Source organism: Hyaena hyaena, unplaced genomic scaffold, assembly GCF_003009895.1.
Source record: "Hyaena hyaena isolate Hyena2069 unplaced genomic scaffold, ASM300989v1 scaffold_14, whole genome shotgun sequence".
In the NCBI taxonomy this organism is placed as follows: domain Eukaryota; kingdom Metazoa; phylum Chordata; class Mammalia; order Carnivora; family Hyaenidae; genus Hyaena; species Hyaena hyaena.
The window spans coordinates 6308489-6322967 of record NW_024080646.1 but is presented as its reverse complement, the minus strand read 5'-3'; positions in this window follow the sequence as shown (position 1 = coordinate 6322967).

Genomic DNA, 14479 nt, shown 5'->3' with positions numbered 1-14479 from the left:
GAAGGGAGGGAAGGAAGGGAAGGGAGGGGAAGAGAGGGGGAAGGAAGGGAGGGAGGGGAGGGGAGAGGAGGGAAGGGGAGGGAAGGGAAGGGAATGGAGGGAAGGGGGGAGAAAGGGAAGGGAAGAGAGGGGAGAGGAGAGAAGGGAAGAGAGGAGAGGGGAGGGGAGGGGAAGCGAAGGGAAGGGAAGGGAAAGGAAAGGAAAGGAAAGGAAAGGAAAGGAAAGGAAAGGAAAGGAAAGGAAAGGGAAGGAAAGGAGTTCATTTGAAGTGAGAGTTTATCATGGAAACTGTTTTCCTTATCTGCATTATTCATTCTGAACAGTTTTAAATATTTAAGATGGAGTTCATTTTAGTTTTATAATAAACTTTGCATTGTTGGTACTCATGCCTTTTTGTTTTTAATGTTTTATTTATTTCTGAGAGAGAGAGAAAACATGAGCAGGGGAGGGTCAGAGAGAGAGGGAGAACCCAGGAACCGTTAGATCATGACCTGAGCCGAAGTCCTACACTTAACCGACTGAGCCGCCCAGGTGCCCCGGTACTCATTCCTTTTAATGCTACTGGTAGTGGAAATGTGATTGCTTTATAGGTTTCTGATTCTCATGAGAGACTTCAGAACTCCCCAGGGAGACTGTCACCCTCCTTTCACTTCTCAATACTGCTTACAAATCTGCCTATAGCATGGACTACATTGAGACTATGTGTTCTGCCTGTCTTCATACCTGACAGTCAAATCCCCTAGATGCTTTGTAGGTACTCTCAGCATGTAGAACATTGTCAGTCACAAAACGGACAGTCAAGAAAAATGTGCTAGTGTGTTGCATAAATGACTGACTCCTGACAATGGGTGGCTATTATCTGAGGAAACTTATCGCAGTATGAATTTTGTCTAGCAGACTGCCAAATCTCTAGCTTGATCTAAGGCCAATGAATAAAATAATGACATCATTTGAAGTTATGCTTAGACATACCTTTTATTTGATAATCAAGATTTCATCCTGTTGAACCAAAGCCAAATATTTAATAAACATGATCACTCATCATCTCTGTCATTTATCCAATTACAGTTCATGCACTGAAATTTCTTGAATCCAAAAAGTCAGTATCAGTATTTTCTAGTCTTGCATTCAGGTACTTTTCACAATATGAAGCATGTTTTGTCTCTTTGGTATGTGGTGACTCCAACTGTGAAGATTTCTATTGCCAAGTATGCTCCAAATTCAACATCTGAGCAACAAGGCAGGACATATGTCAGTACCAAGGTCCTGAGGTCACAGAGGGATTTGACGTCAGGTCAAGGAACTCACCGAGAATGCCAGGGGTTTGATGAAAGTTGGTTTGCATTTCTAAATGTTTTGGTAAAGAATCAAATATGTGCTGACTGTCAGGGGGAAGGGTTGGGTCATAAAACAAGACAGGTTTGGGCTCTCAGCAATTAAAGGTATCACAGAGTTCATTTGAGCATGGATCCCATCTACAGTGTCTCCAGCCAAGGTTTGTGATAAGTAGGCTGAGTTAGCAAGAGGAGCTCAGAGGCTAAGGAGTAAGGCTGGCCCTTTAAAGAATGAAGAGCTGATCAGAAATCAGAGCCTCCAGACACAGACCTGGATTTTGGAGCAAACCACTATTCTTAGGGGAAGCTTCTTAAAATTTTCACCTATAGTAGAAACTAAGCCTAGGGTTTGGTTTGCCTTTGGTCTTCAAGGATCAGGGAAGTGGTAGCTTTTGAGTGAGATGTAAGTGTGGGTAGCAAAGAAAAGACCTGGTCAGTCTGGATAATCACGGGGCTCACATCCTCTGAGTCTGAGGTATGAGGACTTTCAGGGAGAGACCAATACCATTGAAAAATCAATAATTGTAAACAATCAGGGACTATAAATTATTAGGAAGCACATGATGTTAGATAAGACAGAAGCATTCAGTGGAGAGAAGATAATTGAATTAGCCAATAGCCTTTTTTAAAAAAAAATTTTAATTCCAGTATAGTTAACATACAGTGTTATATTAGTTTCAGGTGTACAATATAGTGATTCAACAGTTCAATGTATTACTCAGTGCTCGTTATGAGTGTTCACCTATTTAACCCATCAACCCCCCTCTGCTCCCACTTCCCCTCTGAGAACCATCAGTTTGTTGTCTATAGTTAAGAGTCTACTTTTTGGTTTGTCTCTTTTTTTTTCTTTGTTCATTTGTTTCTTAAATTTCACATATGGGTGAGATCACATGGTATTTGTCTTTCTGTGACTTATTTCACTTAGCATAATAGTTTCTAGCTCCATCCATGCAAATGGCAAGATTTCATTCTTTTTAGAGCTGAATAATATTCCATTGTATGTACATATATATCACATTTTCGTTACCCATTCATCCACTGGTGGACATTTGGGTTGCTTCCATAATTTGGCTATTGTAAATAATGCTGCAATAAATATAGGGGTAGATAGATCTTTTCGAATTAGTGTTTTTATACTCTTTGGGTAAATACCCTGTAGTGGAATTACTGGATCCTCTGGTAATTCTATTTTTAAGTTTTTGAGGACTCTTGATACTGTTTTCCACAGTGGCTGCACCAGTTTGCATTCCCAGCAACAGTGCACAAGTGCTCCTTTTTCTCCACATCTTTGTCAACACTTGTTTCTTATGTTGTTGATTTTAACCATTCTGAAAGGTGTGAACTGGTATCTCATTGTGGTTTTGATTTGCATTTCCCTGATGATCAATGATGTTGAGCATCTTTTCATGTGTCTGTTGGCCATCTGGATGTCTTCTTTGGAGAAATGTCTGTTCATGTCTTCTGCCCATTTTTAAATTGGATTATTTGGGGGTTTTTTGGTGTTGGGTTGTATGAGTTCTTTCTGTATTTTGGATACTAACCCTTTATCAGGTGTGTCATTTGCAAATATTTACTCTCAGCAAGTTGTCTTTTAGTTTTGGGGACTGTTTCTTTTGTTGTGTAGAGCTTTTTATTTTCACATAGTCCTGTTAGTTTATATTTGTTTGCATTTCCTTTGCCTCAAGAAATATAGCTGGAAAAATATTGCTATGGCTAATGTCAGAAATATTATAGCCTGTGCTCTCTTCTAGGATTTTTACGGTTTCAGGTCTCATGTTTAGGACCTTAATCCATTTTGAGTTTATTTTTGTGTATGGTGTAGGAAAGTGGTCCAGTTTCATTCTTTTGCATGTAGCTGCCCAGTTTTCCTAAAATCATTTGTCAAAAAGGTGAATTAGCCAACAGTCTAGACACACACAGTTGAGTTAATCACAAAGATGAAGGACTTTTAAAAGCATCTGAAAAACTGATAATCAAAAATAAGTGGCACTTGGGGTGCCTGGGTGGCTCAGTTGATTAAGTGTCCAACTCTTGGTTTTGGCTCAGGTCATGATTTCACGGTTTGTGAGTTCAAGCCCCACAATGGGCTGTATACTGACCGTGTGGAGCCTGCTTGCAATTCTGTTTCCCTCTCTCTCTCTGCCCCTCTCCTGCTCGTGATGTCTCTGTCTCTCTTAAAATAAAAAAATAAACTTAAAAAAAAGGTAAATAGCCCTTACTGAGCACTTGCTATGTTTTAAGAACTCTGCAGGTATCATCTCATTTAATCTTCATGACACTTCTATAAGGACATATTTTACACTTGTGGAATGTGAGATTCTTAGAGAGGTTAAACAACTTGCCCAGTGTCACTCAGCTGATCAGTGTCATAACTGAGATTTAAACTCGGGCATTCATGACTCCAAAGTTCATGCTCTGACCCTTAGCTAGTAATACCAAGCAGCTGTTCTCTGACACAGTTGTGCCATGGGTCCTACCTAGATGGCCGCCAACTTTTGATCTGTGTTTACTGTGTGTTTTCTTCAGCCAAGGGTCCACAGTGTGATAGAAATGCCGTGTTTTGTAGATACAAGTCATTGTAGTAAGGCACATATTTTACTATCAATCCAACACCAAAGAAAGATATGTTTGTATGTGAGGGATTTGCTTCCTGACCATACTGGAAGGCAAGATTGGGTCAATAAATAGTTTCATTCAAATAGCAACTTTGTAGAAAGATACCCAACAGAACAGTGAGATCTTAGTAGTTAAACTTTCATCACTTTTATGGCATCACCCAGACTCTATATTCATAACACTCAGCAAAAACACAAAATTGGGACCCATCTCTGTGTACTATGAACAACCAAAAAGATCAAGTCACTGTAATTGAAGATCCAGAAACTGAATCGATAGTTGCCAAAAGCAATTGCAATGAAATGAATCTTTATTCTTTAAAGGAGGTGAAGACATAAGATTATTTACACATTCTTGAGATAGTTCTCGTTGGCATGTTTCCTTAAGAACCAGTGTAATTTTGCTTTATCAAGATTATAGAATATTGTTGAAGTGGTTGAAAAATGTTTCCAATGGTTTTTAGCAACAATAAATTTTACTAACTTATAAAAATATGAATAAGGAAATTAAGGGGGAGAAAGGGCTGCTTTTGTGCTCAAAATATTCAGAGAATTTTTCAGACTTGAAAACATTTCAGTGAGAAAGTCTGTTTCTCTCCCTCTCTTTCACACACACAGACTCTTTTTTAAAACATGTTTTATTTATTTTTGAGAGAGCACAAGCAGGGCTGGGGACAAAGAGAAAGGGACAGAAGATCTGAAGTGGGCTCTCCACTGACAGCAGTGAGCCCAGTGTGGCACTTGAACTCACAAACCATAAGATCATGACCTGAGCTGAAGTGAGAGGCTCAACTGACTGAGCCACCCAGGCACCCCACCCCCACCACCCACAGTCTCTTTTAAACAGTCTCATTTTTTTTTTTTGGATATAAGTTAAAATTGGAAATAATGCACATTAATTAGTGAAACATATCACTATCCTCTATTAAGCTTATAATTTTATAGCTAATATATAATTAAAATTTCATTCAAGGCTGAAGATAAAAGCAATTGAAATTTTTATTTTAGTTTTAGAAAAAAGGCAGTGCTATATAAAGACCAATAAAGCACTCCTATTGAGCACCACAAGTTTCAATATTATTCTTTGGAAAGAGAAGATCAGAGTATTCACCATGAAAAATCAAACAGATCTCAATCACCTTTGAGAACAGAGGGAAATGGTGAAAACAACCTATTTGGCAGCTTACACCATCTACCTGCAATTTGCCTCATCATTTCCCTTGCCCAGCCCTTTCCCCTAGAGGACTACTGTCTGTGGACATGCTGTACCTGCTTCTTGTAAACTCTAAAGTGAGTCCTGGTGCTCAGATAACACATACAGAGTTGAATGCAAAGCCTATGAAATCAGACAGCTATGAGTTTGAGTTCTGATTCTGGCCCTGGTCACCTGTGGTAACTTGAGCAAGCTACTTAACTTTTCAGGGATTCAGTTTCCTTATCAGTAAAATGGGAATAATAATAACAACCATACTCACAAAACAGTCAGCAGATTGTTTGCTGAGTTATGTGATTCATAAATATTAGCTAGCTATTTTTGTTCCCAGAAGGCAAGTGCCTAGTAGGGTATATGTTAGATACATCTCTAACATACTGACCAGAGTGCCTTGCCTAGAGCAGTGATGGAGAGAGGTTATTGAATGAATCCTAGCTGCCTTCTGTAGCCTGCTGGTGGTAACTACAGACAGTTTAGGAAGGGTCTGAGTATGGGAAGGAATGGAGTTGGTGAAAGTCAGTCTGTTCTCACTGACCTACATAATCAATGATTTGGAGTTTGCTTTTTCCCTGGAAGATGCCTCATTTTCTTTCTGTAGATTTGCTTTGTAGTTTCTTGGTACTTCTCTGACTCCTGATTAATAAATTGTGGATTCTCCAAGCTGGGTCTTATGTGTCTTGGGTCTAACCTCTCACTAGTTTCAAAGGCCTATGAAAAGTTAACTTTTCATAACTTTTCAAAGGCCTGTGAAATTCCTCCCACCTCCCTTTCTTTTCTAACCCCCTCTTGCTATAAATCCACTAAACAGTTGGATGTTTGATAAGTCAAAACCTAAGAGCTTTTTCCTATACACATACCATTGTAAAAAGCCAAATCCCAAAATAATTTGCACAAACTAATTTTTATTTCCAAATTTCTGATCACTAAGCTCCATTTTCATACTGCTCCCTTTCTCAAAAGCTAGCCCTCTCTGGTCACTATAGAAATTAAATGTCTGGTAAAAAATAATTATACATTTTATGTAGAAAATGAGACATGAAAAATACTTCCTTTTGAGTTAGTACAAGTTCCATTTAGGGCCAAAAATTGAGGGACCAGAGTACTCTTTCTTAAAAACGAATCCTCCTTTTTCCTTAGATGACTTTTCCTTAACCTTTGGGAAGTGGTCAATGCCACTTCTTCCTGGAAGCATTCCTTGACTCCTACAGACTGGCTTGGGTGTCTTTCATACAAAAATAATAACTGCTAAGAGTGTCATGCACTGTCTTGAGCTCTTTATATCATTCTCTTATTTATTCCTCAAACTATTTGATCAGTAAGTTACTTGTACTTGAGGAAGCTGAGTATAGGGTAGGAAAGAAGTTGGCAGAACTGACGTTCAAACACATGTAACATGACTTGAGAGCCCTGGTTCCTAACTACTGTGTTATCCTGCATCCCAAAGCACCCTGTACTTTCCTATCACAGCACTTCTAGTGAACATTAATGGATTGCTTGCCCAGCACCCCCCTTCCCTTCACAACAACTTTCTTTTTTTTAATTTTTTAAAATGTTTATTTATTTTTTAAAATTTTTAAAAAATGTTTTTATTTATTTCTATGAGAGAGAGACAGCGTGAGCAGAGGAGGGTCAGAGAGAGAGGAAGACACAGAATCTGAAACAGGTTCCAGGCTCTGAGCTGTCAGCACAGAGCCGGATGCGGGGCTGGAACCCATGAACCATGAGATCATGACCTGAGCTGAAGTTGAATGCTCAACCGACTGAGCCACGCAGGCTCAGTTTATTTTTGTTTATTTTTGAGAGAGACAGAGAGCAAGCATGAGTGGGGGAAGAGCAGAGAGAGACACACACACACACACACAGAATCTGAAGCAAGCTTCAGGCTCTCAGCTGTCAGCACAGAGCCTGACATGGGGCTCGAACTTGCTGACGGCGAGATCATGACCTGAACCGAAGTCGGATGCTTAGCCGATTGAGCCACTCAGGTGCCCCAACAACTAACTAAATTTCTTTCTTTCTCTCTCTTTTCCTTCCTTCCTTCCTTTTTTCCTTCCTTTCTTTCTTATGTTTTATTTATTTCTGAGAGAGAGAGAGAGAGAGAGAGAGAGCGTGAGCAGGTGAGGGTCAGAGAGAGAGGAAGATACAGAATCTGAAACAGGCTCCAGGCTCTGAGCTAGCTGTCAGCAAAGAGCCCAACGCAGGTCTCGAACCCATGAACTGTGAAATCATGACCTGAGCTGAAGGTGGATCCTTAACTGACTGAGCCACCCAGGGCGACAACTTTCTATTTCAGTTTCCATCCCTAGTTCCTGGGGTTAACCACGTGATGCAGACTAACCCAATCAACACACCCCTTCCAGTTGCTCACAGTGATTGATGCAGGGCAGGCACATGTGCTAGGCTGCTCCAATCAGAAGAAATCTTGAGACTTTTGCTCAAATGCAGAAAATGCTGGGACACGGATTCCTTCTTCCCCACAATAGTGAATGATATATGTAGCCTCCAGCTTCAGGATTTGCTTGAAGCCATCTTGGGATCATAAGAGAATTCTGATGACAAAGGAGCCCATATGGAGGCAATGCTGAGAAAAAAAGAGAAAGGAGTGCTAGGTCTGGTCACATGCCTTGAGCTGCCTAGATCAGGCTTTGCTGAAGCCAGCCTACCTCTGAAGGCACAGACATATATAAATTTCCTTTGTGGCTAACCCAGTTGCAGTTGGGTTATGTTACTTGCCCTGGAAGGCTGCTTAACTCAACAGCACCACACATCATATTTTTCTTGCTTACTTAATTGCTTCTTTCCCCCAACAAATGCTAAGATCCTTGAGGCTAGAAACCACTCTATCTTGTCACTATTGTGTTCCTAGTGCTCATTTCCATTTTTTATTTTTTTAAACTTTTTAAAAATGTTTTTTATTTATTTCTGAAAGAGAGAAAGAGAGAGAGAGAGAGAGAATGAGCAGGGGAGGGTCAGACAGACAGAGAGAGATACAGAATCTGAAACAGGCTCCAGGCTCTGAGCTAATTGTCAGCACAGAGCTTGATGCGGGGCTTGAACCCACGAAGTGTGAGATCATGACCTGAGCTGAAGTCAGACGCTCAACCGACTGAGCCACCCAGGCGCCCCGTTCCCCCCCCCACCCCCGAGTGCTCAATTCCTAATAGATACTGCATGAATGTTTCCTGAATGATTAAAATGAATGAGTGGCAAATTTTGGTCGTGTGTGATCTGAACCAAACTTTCAGTTGCTGTGTACAGATGCTTGAGATTTTCAACAAGGACCTGAAAAGTTCTGGGCAGCCAAGCCAGGCAGAAATTGAAATGAGATTTCTGATTTCCAAAATGGTTCAGTTGTGCCACATTAGCTATGGTCTCCATTGAATATATTTTTAAATCATTAAAACAAGAACACAAAATCCAAACAACTGCAAACGAGATTCCCAATGAAATAAAATGGTAAACAAGTACTTTAAATAAAAATATAAATACTACATTAAAGGCTCAAAAGTAATTGTGTACAATACACACTTGGAGTAGAATGCCTTTTGCTTGACAGTCTTCCTTTACATTTTCAGTCTAAAACAATGACATCAAACAAAGAAAAAACCCAAAACCCATGGTAAACTAGAAACATTTATTAAAGCAACCATCAATTTCACTGCCATCATCTTTTGAGGCCTGAAACATCAAAGATTTACTGATGTTTTCTATAAATAGTAATTTTCATGTGAATTATAGTTAAAATGTACATTCAAGGCATCCCAATGGCAGTGTGATGAGACTTGGAAAACTCTTGGAGACCATGCCGTCTATTTCTTCACCTACTAATGAGAAAACTGAAGACCTAGTGGGGAAAAGACTCAACCTGTGTTTAATCCTAAGGCCTCAACAAGCATTCATTGAGTGCATGCTCTGTGTCAGATTTGGTGTTAGCATATTGGAAAAGAAAATGTCTGCTCTTGCCTAGTTGGGAAAACAAGTGTATGCAAACACACACCAGTTGGTATGATAGGTTCTGTCTCCATTATAGGTACTATAATGAAGGTGTAATATCAGATTCTTCAAACATGCAAAAGATCAGTTAACTCTGGGGGTGAGGGGCTTATGGAAGTTGCTTTCAGAGCAAGTTTCTTGAGTCTCAAAGATTCACCAGATGAGCTGTGGATAGGGGAGGGAGGGGGAGTGGTAAATGTAGGGCTTCGGCTGGTGGTTCAGGAAAAGGAATTTCTGTTATCACAAAAGGCATGAAAAACATGGAGCCAGAAACAGGGTGCCTGAGTCAAGGAACTGTCAATAGATTAGTAGAGGGAATGGAGGTTCAGAGGGAATCAGACCTGTGGGATCAGGCCTCTGTTGCGCTAAGGAGTCTGGACTTTATCCTCAACCTAATTGAGAACTTTCAGGCTATGGAGTAATAGAATAAGGTATGCATTTTAGTGATCTGACTTCACAGATGGGATTGAGGGTTGGCATGGGGAAGAGTTGGTAGTCAGACTGGAAGCAGATACAGAAGGTGAGAAGAAAAGAGTGAATGAGGATTTTGACTTGAGCAAATGGATAGATGGTGTAACATTAACCAGAAGTGGGAAGACAGAAATAGTGGTCTTATGGGAAAGAGGTGAATGGAATCTGCTTTGAGTGGAAGAAATATAAGTGCTTGGTGGACATGTAAGTAGAAATGTCCAGGAAAATTCTAGTCAAGATAGCATTGTGAGTTCATGTTTCAAAGTACCCTTTCCCCACTTCAAACAGAGCAGTGATTGGTATCTCAAAAGTAAGATAAATACAACATTGGACCAGATTTAGAAGAGAAATACATACAAAATGATAAGCAGGTCTGAAGCTGTGGCTTGTTGGGCTCAGGGTCTAGAAGCAGGTGGGGATGGGGTTTATATCTTGCTGGATAATGGGGACTAAAAGAACTGAGGCAAGATAGAAGAAGTGAGCCAGGCTCAGCCCCAGAAACCAAGGGCTGGTTTTAACTCCTGCATGAATGGAAACTGAGAATAGATCCAATTACCTTGCCATGTGAGCCCCATCTGATATGAGTTTTATACCTAGAGAGATAGGAATATGCAAATACAGCTTACAACCAGTAGCTGGGCCAAGCTACCCTCTTACTAAATGACCAGATATAGGCTCATCGATATGACCGGCTTGGCAATATTTGAAGTAACTTGAGGTATACCTGTGCTCATGGGCTTGCCCTCCTGCTCTCTGATGATCTATCATGAGAGAAACATGAACCAGGTACCTGCTGTCCCTCAGCCAAACCCCTGCATGGGAAATGTGAAGCCAACCACATGCCATAGGTAGCATTTGGTCCCAGAAGGATAAGAGACACACCATACCTGAAATCAACCTGGAACCTGGAGCCCAGAAGCTGGGTCCTAGAACCTAGAGTCCAGCCAAGCCCAGTCAGGTAGCAGCCTGCTTGAGAATAGATGGCTGTTTGTAAGCTACTGAGTTTTGCTGTACAGAGTTGGTGTGGTGATAGTTGCTAACACCTTATACTTTATTGTATTCCTTTTCCTCATGTGTTTTGAGAATTTTGGTTTACAGGCTTATTTTGAATGGGAGGGTTTTGGTTTATTTTCATCTTTCTTCTCAGTGCTTATCACTACCTGTATAATACATTTTAGAAGCCTCCATGCAAGCCCCCTGGGCCCTATGTCCAAGTCTTACCAACTCTTCAGGTCCTGTGCTGGGGCATGCAGTTGGCTTTACATTTCCCATTTGGGGGCCCAGGCTGAGAGATAGCAGATACTGGGTCATGTTCTTCTCATAACAGATCATCAGAGAGCAGGAGGGCAAGCCCAAGAGCATAGGTACATTTCAGGTTACTTTAAATATGGCCGAAGTGGACAAGCCCAAAGTCAAGAGGCAGGAAGTATACTCCACCCACCATGACACCATAGTAAAGGTGTGAACATAGAATTCTATTCCAGGAATGCTTTAAAAATAATCATACAAGTGACTACAGTGAATCTCATGCCAGTAAATTTGAAACACTACATGAAAGAGAAAGGTTTTGAAATATCTAGGAAGCAATTGGACATTAGTGTCTCAAATTCAGAAAAGTCCAGGCAGGAAACAGAGGTAATCAGAAATAAACAGCTGTTGAAATCTTGAAGGCAGAACAGATGGTAAGATCCTTAGGACTATTCTTATTTTGAAGTAAGGTAGATAAGGAGGAGACACACTGAAGATCACAAGTAAAAAGTGACAGACTTAGTAGAATCAGAGACATGTTGACAGCTATCAGAGGGAAGAGAAAGGCTCAAGAAGTTGAGTGTCAACAGAAGAGAAGCTAAATGAATTAAGGATGGAGTGCAAAGTGTCCACTGGAATTGGCAGTTTGAATGGCTTGAATAACCTTTGTTATAGCAGGGCCAGCGCCACCGTGTGGCAGTAGACATGTGGGCAATGTTTAAAGAGGGAACAGTTCCTGGAAGTGGACACTGCATACGTAGATGACTTCAGGAGCTTGGCTCTGATAAGAAGAGTTTAGGAAAGAGAGAGAGAGAGAGGAGAGAAATAATGGATAAGGGAGGATGGGACATGAGAGCAGGGAGAGGTGGGGTTTGAGAACACAGCTGGGGGGTTGGGGGGAGAGCCCTGCATGGCAGATGAGATGCTTCTGCCTGTGATAATTAGGGGAAGTGGTGAGGCCAGGTGCTAGGCAAGATAAGTTGTAAAGGGGTCGGTATAGGAGAGAACACAGGAACTTGAGGGGATTCCTGCCAGATAACCTCTGATTTTCTGTAGAGGAGGAGATGAGGTCATCTGTCTGGAGAGACTAAGAGGGTGGGTATCAAGCAGGGTCCTGGGGAAGGTTAGGAGAAGCTGCTAGGAAAATGGGGAAATGGGCTGCCCAGAGCTTGTGCAAGGACACTGAGAGAGTAGTGAGGCTGCAGCAGAAATTAGCTATGATCTGTGCTGGGACCAGGACCCTGGGGTCTGACTTATGGACATTTTCCTTACAGCACACTAAACTCTAGGATTCTAAAGGGGGGCCCTGTGTGGCTAAGTCAGTTAAGCATTAGATTCTTGATTTCGACTCAGGTTATGATCTCACAGTTTGTGAGTTCAAGCCCTGCATCGGGCTCTGTGCTAACAGTGTGGAACCTGCTTGGAATTCTCTCTTTCTCCTCTCTCTCTGCTCTTCCCATGCACCCTCTCTCAAAATAAAAAATAAATAAACTTAAAAAAATAATATATTCTAGGATTCTAGGGATCTTATAAAAATTTATAAAGATTTCATTAGTTGTACTTTCTCCATAGACAATATTAGATAAAAGGTAAGAATTATCTTTAAGCTTTCCACATTCCTGTGTTCCTGCAGCATTTTAGTTATAAAATTCTTATTCTCACTTTTCAGTCTTAAGTTTTTCATTCAGCTAAACTGCAGTTATTGGAAAATCATCTTCAATTCGAGATATGTTTATTTTGAACACATTCAATAGGAAACTCAATGGAACCTTATTCTTGATTGTCTTGGACTTACAAAAGTTGTGGAACACTTCTGAAATTTTCTACTATATGAATACTAAATATTTCAATTGTATGTGATTGGGAATCCACAACTTTTACAATCTATAGAGCAAATCAACTTTATGGGCAATGTGACAATTCACTAGAAGCATAGGAGCAATCAACAGTGAACACTTTTTCCAATTCAGCAAAAAGTCTTTGCAAATAAAAGATCTTATGAAATTATTTGCACTTCTAGTGGTATTTATTTATTTTTATTTTATTATTTTTAAATTATTAAAAAAATTTTTCCCCAGTCTCTACCTAACCTGGTGCTCTTTATTTTTAAAGATTTTTTAATGTATATTTATTTTTAAGAGAGACAGAGCCAGAGCATGAGCCGGGGAGGGGCAGAGAGAGATGGAGACACAGAATCTGAAGCAGGCTCCAAGCTCTGAGCTATCAGCACAGAGCCCGGCACGGGTGGGGCTCAAACCCACAAATGGTGAGATCATGACCTGAACCAAAGTCGGATGCCCAACTGACTGAGCCACCCAGGCACCCCAGGTGCTCTTTATTTTTAAGTAAATCTTTTAGAATATTGATAGGTGTGATTCTTATGTGCTGAGAAAGCACAGTCTAGGTACAGAAAATTTTAATCTCAATGTATAATGTATTGCTTCAATGAAGGATATAATAACTAAAGTGGGAAGAATTATTGGATCTCAATCTTGAATAAAAGCTGTAGTGTAAAATGTAGTGTAGTCAAAAACTCCAGTGGAAATGGCTAGTTATTTATAAGAAGGAGTAAAATTTTGCCAATCTTGAAAGACTATAATATCAACAGATAATACCACATAGGAATAAGACCATACTGTGAAGCTTCACCAATCTTCATATGCTTATTTCGAACTTGTAACAATTTTGACAAAAGCTTAGAGCAAGTTTACCTTTGCACCATTATTAATCAAATTATAGTATAAACAATATTCACAAAGTTAATGTTTAAATTACTTTAGAGAACAAATTATGTTCAAATATCTTGAGCGGACCATACTTAGTAATAATGTATGTATGAATTATAAACAATTTAATCTATCCCTGAAGATAGTTCTCTTCAGGCTTTCTACAATTTTTGTACTTGTTTGCTTTTAAAAATAAAACTGTCTCTTTAAAGATACTCCATCATTCAGATTTAAAACTAATTTTACTAGGCTTTCCCCTAGCCAGCCAAATTGTTATTTCACATAAAATAATTGAACAAGATTACTTGACCTTTGTTTAATTTGGTCTTCTGTTTTACCTTAAAAAAAGCAAAAAAGAAGATAATTAAGTTTATTAATTATGAGAAAATTATTACAATTTAATGAACTCCTCCTAAGCAATAGGTAATATGTGAAGTATTTAAAACATTATCTCTAATTCCTCACAAAATATTGCAAGAGATATATTGTCCTGGGGTGCCTGGGTGGCTCAGTTGGTTAAGCAGCCGACTTCAGCTCAGGTCATGATCTTGCGATTCTTGAGTTTGGGTCCCACATCAGGCTCTGCGGTGACAGCTTGGAGCCTGGCACCTGCTATGGTTCTGTGTCTTTCTCTCTGCCCGTCCCCTGCTCCTGCACTCTCTCTCTCTCTCAAAAATAAATAAACATTAGAACAAAAATTTTAAGATAGTCCTCACTTCTCATAGGAAGAAATTGATATTCAAATTAAGTGATTTTCCTAAAGTCTCAAGTATTTTCTGAATCTGATAAATAAGATACAGTAATATGTATCATTGGCTAAGCATAAGGTCTAGACTAGAAAGCACTCAATAAATGTCAGCTATGGCTACTGTTATTACT